This window comes from Eschscholzia californica, unplaced genomic scaffold (genome assembly GCF_041429995.1).
Source record: "Eschscholzia californica isolate CP2 unplaced genomic scaffold, dmEscCali1.0.p SCAF_5, whole genome shotgun sequence".
Taxonomy (NCBI): domain Eukaryota; kingdom Viridiplantae; phylum Streptophyta; class Magnoliopsida; order Ranunculales; family Papaveraceae; genus Eschscholzia; species Eschscholzia californica.
In genome coordinates, this window is record NW_028238472.1 from 1470644 (window position 1) to 1483676 (window position 13033).

General features: G+C 34.4%; 1 long non-coding RNA gene across 2 annotated transcripts; it reads left to right on the top strand.

The window, feature by feature from the left end:
- Positions 1-6158: 6158 nt before the first annotated feature.
- On the top strand, positions 6159-8769 carry LOC147536048 (uncharacterized). 2 transcript variants are annotated; one of them, XR_015226148.1, is made up of 6 exons: positions 6159-6258; positions 6385-6560; positions 6713-6760; positions 6849-6898; positions 7520-7598; positions 8475-8769. It is a non-coding gene; the product is annotated as an uncharacterized LOC147536048 (long non-coding RNA). The 2 variants fall into 2 exon arrangements; XR_015226149.1 differs by lacking the exons at positions 7520-7598; positions 8475-8769 and adding an exon at positions 7070-7390.
- Positions 8770-13033: the final 4264 nt, after the last annotated feature.

Below are 13033 nucleotides of genomic sequence, written 5' to 3' on the forward strand. Positions count from 1 at the left end.
CCGTCAGATTTTTATAACAAATTTCGTAATTAGATATATGTTAAAAGTTATTTATGTCTTAAATAATAACAAAAAACTGCCCACATCTTCTTCTTCCTAAAATCTCTCTACCAATTCGATTCTAACTACCCAATCTCTCTACCAATTCAATTACCCACAATCAATAATCCCTTAACTTTCTCCCTAAAATCTCTCTATCAAATTCGGTTGAAACTACCTCATCCAAAACTACCCACGACCACAACAATCTCCCATAACTACCTATTGTATATGTATATATATTTAAACCTATCTCTCTATATATCATATTTCCATTTTAAACATCTTTATCATTTTTACTGTACATTTATTACTCTTCTATAATATAATTAATAGAAAATCTGTGCACGTAGGGCACGGGTTATACCCTAGTATATATACATAGGGCCCCAACCTTTTAATTTGGATTGAGGTCTTCCAAATGTTTGGGAGGGTCCTGTTAGGTAGTTAGGTAGACGAGTATCTAGATGCAGATGAGTACTGGTAAAGGTGCACAAGACGAAGAGAAAAGTGAAGTCCAAAGAGACCAAAGTGGTACCGACCAAAGAAGCTCGGAAGGTCAAGTTAGCAACCAAGTATAACATAGAAACGTGATGAAAGTAAAAGTGATGCTACTCGTGATATCACTATGGTTATGGCGTAGGAGTGTGACACAACTCGTTGAGTGGTCACAGTTCGATTCTATGAAGTAACACTTTAAGGTAGATTCGTAACAACTTTTAGTCGACATAATAGATCGTCTGAATAGAGTTGCATGACTTCAGAAGAGTAGATTAATTCCTCTTACATCTGATTGGGAGATTTTATATCCAATGTCTAAAGTTGTTACAGGTAATTTTGCTAAAGGAAATTCCTAGTTTGGTTAAAGGCAATGTATGTTTAAGAGGGAATGCCTCGAGCAATATTTGACCTAACGACGTCAATTGCCGTCAGGTTGTCGCCGGCCGGCGTTCTTGACTGAATTTTTTCTCTCTTCTTTCTTCATCTTCTCCTTCCTTCTTCTTTTTTCTTCTTCTTCTCCTTCTTCTTGTTCTTCTATTTATTTCTTCTTCTTGTCCTTCCTTCTTCTTCCCTCTCATCTCTCTCTATTTCCGGGGAAGGGAAGAAGATGAAGAAGGATTTTTTTTTAAATTAAAGTCGTCGGTGGACCGACCGAAGATTGTCAGCAGACGACTTTTTGTCGGATGGGTGAACTTAACCATCAAAGATAACATTGTCTTTAATCAAACTTGGTCATAATAAATTGACCAAGACAAACTTACAAAATACATTACTTTTAACAATAAAGGACATTACCTAAAAAATTACTCTATTTGATTAGTGGTACACTCAGGGGCGGGCCCCAACGTGACGGAGGGTTTAATATTTTAATAACATTCTATACTATTACATAATACAAATTGAGTTGCAGCTCAATGGTTAAGGCTTTGAGTTATGTGTAAGAGGTCAAGGGTTTATTCCTCCCATTAACATTTTTTTACAAAAATTTTCTAAGCCTTATATAAGGCCCCAATTTTCAATGCCCCTTGGAAAAAAGAAACAAAAAAATAATAACTAATAAAATCTCTCTGTCTCTCAATAAAATTTAACAATAAATTTCGTAAAATTTGATTAATAAAAGTGTCTGTGCCCTAAGACACGGGATATACCCTAGTTGACCTTAATTTAAAACTCTTGGTTAATTAATTCACGTAAAATTTTATATTACTATGCAATGAGCTGCCCTAGTGGAGGCGACAAAACTTGAAAGCTACTATAACAACGTCACCTACTAAATACACCATTATATAAGAAAATACATTCTCTTAATATAGAACTTCCAAACCACAAAATCAACTCTTGAAAATAAAAGATAAGTTACGCGTTAAGTCTGTCGAGAGAAACTTAATTCGGTTTTGAGAAAATATTATAAATTTTTGTTTAGCTACGATACAAAATAGCGTGTCCGTTATACCGAAAATTTTGATAAAATGTAGATCTTCCAATATTCAAATAAATATTTATATAATACATAGAACATGTTCATTTCTTACATTCAAGTCATTCTCTATTTCATCACAAAAAAAGAGTCATTCTTTTTTATTTTTCATATTTATAGGATATCCTAGACTAAGATAATCACAATACATGAAAGTCAATTTTGCAATAATGATATAAAATACTTAAATAGGAAACCCTAGACTAACATAATCACATTACATGAAAGTCAATTTTGCAATAATGATACGGAGTATAAAATACTTAAATAGAAAACCATAGACTTAGTTACTCCTACATTAGATGAAAGTCAATTTTGCAATAATGGTATAAAATATTTAAATAAATATAAACTAAAATAATTAATCATCACACATAGGTCTCTTGACTTAAATAAAATATTACTAATACAGTTGTTAAGTTTATTAGTAATCTAAACAAGGGAAGTTTTATAAGGCCTCCCCAATTTTGTTAAAAGGCCTCCCTATGAACCATTTTACTTGGTAAATTATCATTGGGGGGAGCCTTTTAACAAAATTGAGGGGCCCATAAAATCTCCCTCTAAACAATCAAGCTCTTTTCTCACAATTTCCCGTGCAGTAGTTATTTACTTCACTCCTAATACTAATTGTTAATTGAGTTTAGCCTCGTTATTAATGGGTAATTTAACTTACCCCCTCCCACATGCTTTTCCCACAATTTTCCGTGAAGTAGTAAATTTAGTGGCCAATGTACTTTTCCTCGACTAAAATTTTAAAACTACTCCTGCGTCATCTTCTACCTCGCCATATCAAAGAAAACAAAAATTCTAAAGAGAGAACGTGTATGTAAATCTAATATCAAAACCAAACTAGATATGAAAAAATTGAATTAAACTAAGGGGACATTGGAGGTAGACATTGGTGGGTACTCATATACAAAATTTACTTAAACATTTATAAAGACATTTCAAGACATTTTAAGACATCGAGCCCATAGATATGGGAGAGTTGTAGACATTGAATCCATTAGATAATACTCTCTCTCTTTCTCTCTCTACTTTCTCTTATGTCGGGAGAGATGAGAAGATAATACATGCACAGTTTCATAAATTTAGTCGAGTACAAGTGTCTAAAGGTCTTTTAACAAAAAAAAAAAAAGTGTCTAAAGGTGGTAAACTAAAGTACTAATTATTGAGGGGTAGAATCAATTACCAATTGATATCGTGGGACGATCTAAAACTCCTTTAGTTAACCACCTAAATCAAACTAGTCATGAAGTCGTGTTAAATAAATGTTTAACTACAAATACATATTTATAGAGACACGTCTAGGGTTGGGGAAGACATGTGAATGAGGAGAGAGAAAGTCCCGTTTTCCACCCCCTTTTCACCCAAAACGAAAACCCTAAATCTCAATAATCTCCATTCAAATCCTATCAATCTAACCACAAAACTCACATGCAACTAGCTATTCTAACTCAGATTACCAAATTACTCCAAAAAAAGATCAAATCAAAGCCTCAAAAACAAAAATCAGCAACAAATATCTCACTTTCATCAACCAGGGACATGAACTAAGAGCCAACAACATCAGTGTGCCGCGAAAATCTGTGGCTGGAGTTAACTCGGATCTGAATCAGGGCAGTATTTCCCCCTTTTCACCTTTTAATAGTTACTAGGCAGTTGTACTTGTACTTTAGGGTTCTACAACACAATATCGATTTAATCATATACTTTTCAAGTAGCATATAATTTCTCCACTGTTATCCTTAATCACAGATCCGGTTTTATTCTTTATTATCGTTTATCTTTTGTTGTTGTACGATCTTAGTTCCATGAGCAGAGTTAAGCTTGTGTTCATCTTAATTATCTGGCATAAGGTTAAGATCAATAATCATCCTATTGCTGAACCCTTATGCCTTTCAATCAGGTCTGAAATAAACTTCATTCATCTTAACTTTCCGTTTGACCCAGACCGACACAAGACTTCGAATATAAATCTCTATCCTCATCATGAAGTTTCTCTTGCTTATACTCTTACTCACCTTTTGATGATAGCATTGGGCTATGGTGACCTTATAGATTTAACTCTGTTGACTATTTCTGTAACATGTTCACTTCCACCCCTTTTCGCAATTTTATTGCGTGCATTTGTCGGGTTAGCGGAGTATTTATACTTGGGCTATAACGGCGATCCCAATTTCCAGGTGTCTGACCTGTGTCTACTTTGTAGAATTCGATCAGATATGGTCTCTGAGTATAGAGAATACTGGTGGGATACCCCTGAATCATTCTATGGTTCCATATTGCAGACACCTTTGTTTCTTCTTGAAACTATGGGTGTATGTTTAATCCATGTTAAGTGTTACCAGAAGTTAGGTAAGGGTTTTATCTTTAATACAACCAGACGGACTATCATGATCAAAGTTTTCTTCATGTTTAAGAAGAGAAGCCAGCCTTGCAACTCACAGAATGAATAGTGCTATACAAAGCGAAGTTCTTTTCTGCACTTCTTCAGCTTTGTTATTTTGGTTTACTACTTTATGTATTGTAATTTTGTGTTTGTACTTTGGATACTGTAATAGACTCTTAATGTTAATGTAATTCATTTCAACAAAAAAAATACATATTTATAGATGATCTAAAACTCTTTTACTTAACTACATGAATATAAGGGTTATTTTCCAAATGGCCCCCAACTATGTGACCACCTTCCTGCCTAGCCCCCTACTTTGTCAAAAATACCCATTTGACCCCTTTTTCAGTTACTGTTAACTTTCCGTTACTCTATCTCCTCCATCTCATCTCTCTGCCAAGTCACCTATGACGCCACATCATCATCTTCTCTGGCAGGGGACGCCGGTCGGCCACATTTCCGGGCGAAAACATTCAAACCTAAAAAAAAAATTGTTTTCTCTTTTTTTTCCTTTCTCTCTCTTCTTCTTCTTCCTCTCTCTCTCTCTCTCTTCTTCTTCCTCTCCCCCCTTCGCCGACCGTCGGTCTGGGAAAAACCTAGATCGGGATCTGGTCTAGTTATCCCAGAACTTCGTCGGCCTGGGTTTTTCCCAGACCTTCGAAGGTATGTGAAAACCAGACCTTCGAAGGTCTGGGATAACCAGACCGACGGTCGGCGAAGGGTTTCCCCGTTCACCGGCCATTTTAGAGAGAGAGAGAGTGAGAAGAGAGGGGAAGAGAGTGAGAAGAGAGGGCAAGAGAGAGAGAGAGAGGAAGAAGAGAAATTATTTTTTTTAGGTTTGAATGTCGCCGGCCGGAAATTTGACTGCCCGGCGAAGCCTGCCAGAGAAGATGATGATGTGGCGTGATAGGTGACTTGGCAGAGAGAGGAGATGAGATGAAGGAGAGAGAATAACGAAAAAGTTAACGGTAATTGAAAAAGGGATCATATGGGTATTTTTGACAAAGTCGGAGCTAGACAGGAAGCTGGTCACAAAGTTGGGGCTCATTTAAAAGATAATCCTAAATATAACTAGTCAAGTCTTCGTGTTAAATAAATATTTAATTATAGGAAATCTAAAATTCCATTATTGAGGGGTAGAATCAATTACCAATTGGTATGGTAGGATTATCTAAAAATCCTTTAGTTAACCACCTAAATCAAACTAGTCATGAAATCGTGTTAAATAAATGTTTAACTACAAATATATATTTATAGATGATCTAAAACTCTTTTACTTCACTACATAAATATAACTAGCCAAGTCAAGTCTTCGTGTTAAATAAATATTTAATTATAGGCGATCTAAAATTCCTTTAATTAACCACCTAAATATAACTAGTCAACTACTCTTGGTATTAAATAAGTATTTAATTACCTATTATATAAAACAGAATGACGAGTGCTGACTAGGACAAAGTTTTGGACAAACCAAAGACAAACCCAGAGATAAATCTGGCCGTTCGTTTCAAATCAACGTTTAGATCATGAAAACACGTTAAATTAGTCTAATTTAATCTGGTCGTTTGTCTGTTTGCTCTAACATCTAAACCGTTTGATTCATCACCTACCTGAAAAAGAAAGTTCACCAACACAAAGAAAAACGTCCTTGTGCACCAAATCCTCTCCATCCATGAAACGTAATACCCCCCTCATTTAATATGAATTGAATTCCATTGAAGTACCCTTCACCGTTACCCTTTAGACTTCTACGTCTCTTTCCTTTCTGATCGGTCTAAAAAAGGTCGTCAGTTTGATTTCGTGTTCCCTCTCTTTACTCTGTTGTCCCGACTTCAAGATGCTTAGGGTAATGATTTTAACTCTCTATTTTTTTTACTTTCAGATTTAAGTTTAGGGTTTTGGTAGGTCTGTTTGATGTTTAAATTGAAATCCTTTTCAGATTACAATAAATCTGTATTTTCAATTGATCTAGGTTCTAGAATTTGGAGAGCCGTCAAATTTTGGAATCTATCATCATTATGCCATTGGAGAAGTTGGGTTCTTTTGAATAACAAAACTCAGCTTGATTTTTGTTTAGTTTATATAGGTGTGGTTGTATGAATATATAGGTGTGGAGTTGTGACCAATAATTCTTAGCATCTTCATACGGTACCAACTAGATTCACTTATATATGTTCCCTATTCTTTTATATCTTTATACTTACAAGATTTGGTTATATGGTATTGGTATTCCTTAATTGCTTTCTATGTGTAATTGGATGAACTTCAAAGTGTTAGTAAAATTTTGATAGATTTTGCAGAAGGAGGACAACAATGAGAATGTGGCTGAGATAAAACCCTTGTTAAGAGTATGTGGTTACTTCTATTATGTTAGTTTTTTAATCTAATAATATATATTTATTTGCTAAAAAACATTAGATCAACCTATAATGTCAGGCAATCAACTAAAAAGGGCATAAGCCGGCCTGGTTTCATTGACGAGGAAGGTATGCAATTCCCTGCTAATTCTATAGGTTTATTCCATCTAATAATATATAATTATCTGTCAACTAAGATATGTAATATCATCTACGTTAATGAGAAATGTTTGAATTCTATCTTGGTGTGGCAAATATATCGGATACTAAAGTCGAAGAAATGTTTGTAATATCATCTAGATGCTCTCAAAGAAGTGTAGCCAAACACCATGGTTCAATTAAGCGATATTTCTTTACATATCTAGGAAGGTAACACAAACGAGATAGAAGAGTAAGTTCAAGACACCGTCGTCCCGAAGTTGCAACCAGTGCAATGATCCGTCATTCATGTTAGAGGGAAGGATGGATTGGGTGAGACATATCTGAGTGTAGAGATTTAGGTTTCAAAAAATGACTTGAATTTTCTCCTTCCATTTTCTATAACCTATCCATTGTTGTATGTTGGTGTCCATGTATTTTGATTCGCATGACAAGATAATTTAGCTCCTTATTCATATTTTATTCTTCTTCGAGCTTAATTAATTTTCTCGATTATTTGTTACATGATCGCTGTAGCTTATTCTTCATCTCAATTTCTTATAGTTTCATCTCCATTTTTATATTTCTTTAGTAGATGTTTAACTATGTTAGGTTTTGGAGCAAATTTTATGTTTGGTTATGATTGTTGTGCTTGGATTCACTGGAAGGATTCTGCAAATAGAAGTAACAGGTATGCTATTCCTCTTTGTTTCTTGAGTTTATATTTGTGTTTGGGTGAACGTGCTTTGAAGGCACTGATTATATTTATAATATTATGTGGTGGTAAATCTTCAACAAACTTACTAGAAAATGAAATACAAAAGAAAAATACGAATTTCTCATTTGCAAATTTCTCATACAAGGGATTCGGTTGGTTTTCTGTCAATTAATATTAATCTTTTGAATGGAGTTGATATCAATTTTGTAACAAGTGGAAGAAGAGTTTCGATTTTTGAATTGAGAGTAGATAAGTAGTGATATACTTTTAATGTCAAGATAAGTAAAGAATTTCTAACTTAATTCGCTACCTACTACAGCATAGCTTACAATGAATATTGTTTAAGCGAGGCTTGAGATTGATTACAGAATGGGTGGAGTTTAATTGTTTGTTGTAGTATTAACGGTATCATCTTTGGAGGAACTCAAAGTGTTTGGCGTTGTTGGTAGTCAAATCAGTAGTAGCAGACTCCTGCCTAGACAATTAACCTACTTCATTTTATACTAACCACTAAATAATAATACCCATTGGAACGTAATAATAATGGGAGAATAATTTCCAGGTATAATGTTATTGGTTGTGGCCCAACACAATTCTAGAATGAATTTTTTTATCTCTCCTCTATCAACGAATTCAAGCTTCTAAAGTAAATAATTTATAAGTGTAAGAGCTAAACGTCTAGGAAGCCCATAGATCAACCCCTTATCTCTTTAACAATTCTAGCTGGATAAATATCATGTCATCTTAATAAAGCCTAAATTATTTTTAACCCATCATCTTAATAGTGTTTTATTACCTGTTATGATCAGTTCTTAGTATTGACTTTAAGTTTATATATTTGGGTGGAAGTGAGGTGGACAACTAAGGGTGATGACCCATAGAAAGAAACATCAAGCTTCATATCTTATGGGTACAGAAATTGCATATATTTGTGTATAGCAGCATAAGAGAAAACTTAAACACATAAGATTTTTGTTCTTATTGAGTTTTACTGTGGAAGCGAGGTGAACAACTAAGGGTGATGATCCATAGAAAGATACATGAAGCTTCATTTCTCAAAATTGCATATATTTATGTATAGCATTATAACATAATGTTAAACACATAAGATGTTTGTTTCTTATTGAGTTTTTGTTGTGCACCATGGTGGAACTTAAACTGAAGTTAATTCATGTTTGTTGTATGGTATTTATATTTACACGGACATTTTAACAATGTTTACGCTCCCGTAGTTTATTAGTTTATTGTACTTCAGAAATTTTCTTTTACCGTGTTGTTATATTTAGATATATTTTTATATGTAACTAAGTTGTAATGATCTAATTGGTTGGTACTTACTTTAATCTACCCATCACCATGTCCCTCCCTAAGTTCTTCAATATTGAAATTAGATTGTACTGTTACTTTTTAAACTGAACTATTTATCCGTTTAAAACTAATTAAGGTTTATTTCTCAGTGAGAAATCATGAAAAAGTCCATCCAAATATATTACATGGCCACATAAATTCATCTAGATACATGTTCAATGGATTTTTTTGTATCGTGCCGGAGGCACGGGTCATACCTAGTAAGTATATATTTATAGATGATTTAGAACTGCTTTAATTAAGCACCTAAAATGGTTAAATATAATTAGTCAAGTCTTTCTGATAAATTAATATGGCCTTTGGTGTAAGAAGAGCAATTTTTAGTAAAGGCAGTGTATTAGATATGGAGAGCATTCTTTTTAGTATAGGGAGAGATAAACACTACTTTATGAAATATTCCAACTTTAAACTTTGGTCCGTCCCCTCAAACTATTTCCTACCAAAAGATAGAGAACAGAGAAAAATCATGTTCGACCAAAAATCTGTTCGTCGATCAAAGAGAGAGAAGAGAGATAAACACCCTTAAAACCTGTTCAACCAAAAGAGAGAATAAAACCCTAATATGTTCGTTTCGATCAAAGAGAGAGATAGAGAGATACAGATGGAAACCAAAACCCCAGATGGCTTAGACAACACTCATCCCCATAGAGGGGTTTGTAATTCTTGTTATTGTTTGATTTCTCCATACATTTTTAGGGTTTTAACACTGATTAAAGTAACTTTTGAAGATTTTAATTATCACTATTGCAATGAAGAAAAAGGTAAGAGTTCTTCTTCATAAAAGAAATTTCGCTTAGCATAAATAAAAATTCATGAATGAAAATAGTGAAACTTTTCATCCAAAACAACTGAAAATTTAAACAAATTTCGTCCAGAGCGGATGAAAAAACAAAATAATTTCAGTTGGCTCGGTCGAAATTTATTATTTTTTTCAGCGAACCCGACCGAAATTTGTTGTCTTTTTCAGCCGGCCCTACCGAAATTTGTAGTCTTTTTCAGTCGACCCAACCGAAAATCCTTTACGAATCAAAAACGACCTTAAATCCTAAAACGTTTGTTCAATCATAGAGGAAGACAAGAAAATGATTTTTCTTTACCTGAGACACATTATCTTCATTATATATGTTTTTGTTTAAGTCGATATCTTCGTTTAAGTCGAAGTCCTAGTTTAAGTCGATGGTTTTGTTTGAGTCGATGTCTTCATTCAAGTCAAAGTACTATTCTTTCTTGATGTAGGTTGCCTCCTTCTTCGTTTATGGTGGCTCCTCATCCATGGAATCTTGAGGCATCATTAAAAACTTGAAACTAAGACTATAGTGTTGGTAAACTTTGCAAGTTTTTTAATACTAATGATGATGTTGATAGTAGTGACGATATTAGAGTTGAGTTGTTTATGTGAGAGAAAACTAAAAGTGAATAAAATATTAGATTTATTATTAATTTTTATCGAAGTCCTTATATTTTAGCACTATTTATTAAATGATCTTTATAACACTCTCCTTCAACTAATTTGGTAAAAGAAGAGCAAATACAAAAAATGACCTTTCTAGCGCACTGCCTTTACTAAACATTGTTCTTCCTATACCAAAGGCCATTAATATTTAATAGTAAGTATATATTTATAGATACAATCAGAATTTGTAAATGGAAACAAAGACATGAGAGACCCCTTGCTACCAGCTTTCAACTACTCTGAATGGAAATTGCTTAACTAAAAAAGTTTATCTTAATTAATTATGTATTTAGGATATTAATAAGTAAAATCCCATTATGGTGCATGATACATTATGAGACTTCTCTCACTAATTATATCTACTTTATATGGGAATTGCAGATGGAAAAAAAGTAAGCAACTTTGACCAAGTCAAAAAATCCACAAAAGACCAAGAAACTAATAGGTCAACTCATGCCTAAGTCACTAGAGAGGTGAACTCGAAAGAGATCTATCACCTAAGCCGTAGAAGTGGGAGGTCGACACGAATTTCTTATGTGCCTTGCCTGTTTCTATGGTTCTAAAAGAAACCAAGTCAACTCTTGTTAAGGCTCTCCTCTGGATTTTAAAGCAGTAAGTGAGGTCTTGAAAATCAGCTCAGACGATAAGCCCGTCTTGCCTCAAGTCATGGGAAGGCGAATTTGAGTCAAGGTTTACCCAACCTAAACCCTGACCTAATATGAGGGCTAGAAAAGATAAAAGAATAATCGACTAAACAAACGAGGTCCGTCTGAGCCCTAAGGAAAGCTTGTACATAGCTAAGGGGCGTGAAAGACTAAAATCAACCTTCTATATGAGATCCGCGAATTACAAAAGGAGGATCTATCAAATCTGAAAGGTATGCAAACAAGAAAAGTTATCCTTTTGACCATCAAAGTGTGATTTCATCTAAGCCGGTGTTTCACCACCGCATCATCTCAATCGATCATCATAGTCGGTCAATTAAGCCTATATAAACATATCATATTCGCCCCAATCAATCATCAAAGGTTTAACTTCTACAATCAGCTTTTCAATCCAATTCTTTAACTACAAAAGCACACTACTAACTTGAGCAGCAGAGTGGTTTCTAAGTTTTTTTTGCAGGTTTTGTTCCTCAAATTACAAAGAGAAATTCATTGTTTGGTTCGTTGATTCTTCATTATCTGAATGATAACCTAAAGGCAATTTTGGACATCATCAGTTTGGAGCTAAAAGGATGGTCTGCTCCAACAAAAACTTTCAACGTTTTACACCTCTGATTCCTAGTCAAATCTGTCGCTTACGTTCAAATAACCGTGGGCTCACTATGTGTGCAGAAGAAGATGGGTTAATTCCGTTTTGGCCCCCGATTTGTGACCAACTCGCCGTTTTGGCCCCCATAAGTGTCCGGCAGTTCGTTTTGGCCCAAAAAATTTCTTATTTGGCCCCAAATTTTATCCAACCTTCCAATTCTACCCCGATGGCATTTCTGTAATTTATATTTTCTCTTTTTGTTTGTCCACCTCATCTAATCTCTCCTCCATCACACCACCTCCTCTCCACCTCACCCTTCTTCTCCGGCGGAATGTTGCCGCCACCTTATTAAAAAAATAAAATAAAATAAAATCACCTTTCTCTCTCTTCTTCCTCCTTTCTCTCTCTAAAAAAAATCTCTACTCCAATAAATCAATAATCGAATACATCCGTCTACTTCCAATAAATCAATAATCGGCTAGAACAATTTGCATCTCCCAAGTGTTTTCTGGACTGATCAAGTATAAACTTGGGGACTCGAATAAATCTAAGCTTCCCACTCCTAACATCAAATGCAACCATGAATACCTTACCAAAACATGTGCAACAACTAAGCCTAACAGAGCTCCAATATATAGTACCATTCACATGATCTCTAATCCAAATCGAGAGGCTGAGTAGTTGAAGCTACCACCCCTTCCTTTGATCTTTTGCTTTCATAATAGTGATATAAACAATGGTGATTTTTTTTCCTGTATGGATGTTATATTAACAGGGATCATGGTTGAACTCCATAGTAAGCTAACTTAGGTTGTAGCCTCACCTACTAAAAGTTCCCTTTTGAGGGACCTAATAGGTTAAATATGTTGTAATAACACTGGTTAGCTACTTAGTTTTGGTCTATCCATCTGTTAAAATTGGCCTATATTTGTGACTCCAGCATCAACTGATCCTTTAACTTCGCCCGTCTTTTGTCCAAATCTTTGAGCTTTTTTTTCTTCGGATAATAACCTGTGGAGAAGTCTCTGGCACCACAATTTACTTCCAGTGGTTTGTTCGGACGAGTTTTGAGATAGAGTTTTGTTGGTTGGTGGGTACTCGCTTGGTTTGTTTAATTGTTTTATAACAAATAGACACAAATGTAGTCTTTTTTTGTACCCATAGTGAGTTCTGTTTTCCGAAACGAAATTTTAATTTTTACGACCGTAATATATAGAACGAAGAACGAGGTATAAATTTTTACGTTACTATCAAAATTAAATTTACACGAGATGAATATACCTGGAAGCTACAATCAAAATTAAATTTGCAGTGTGTGACAGATCTGCAAATA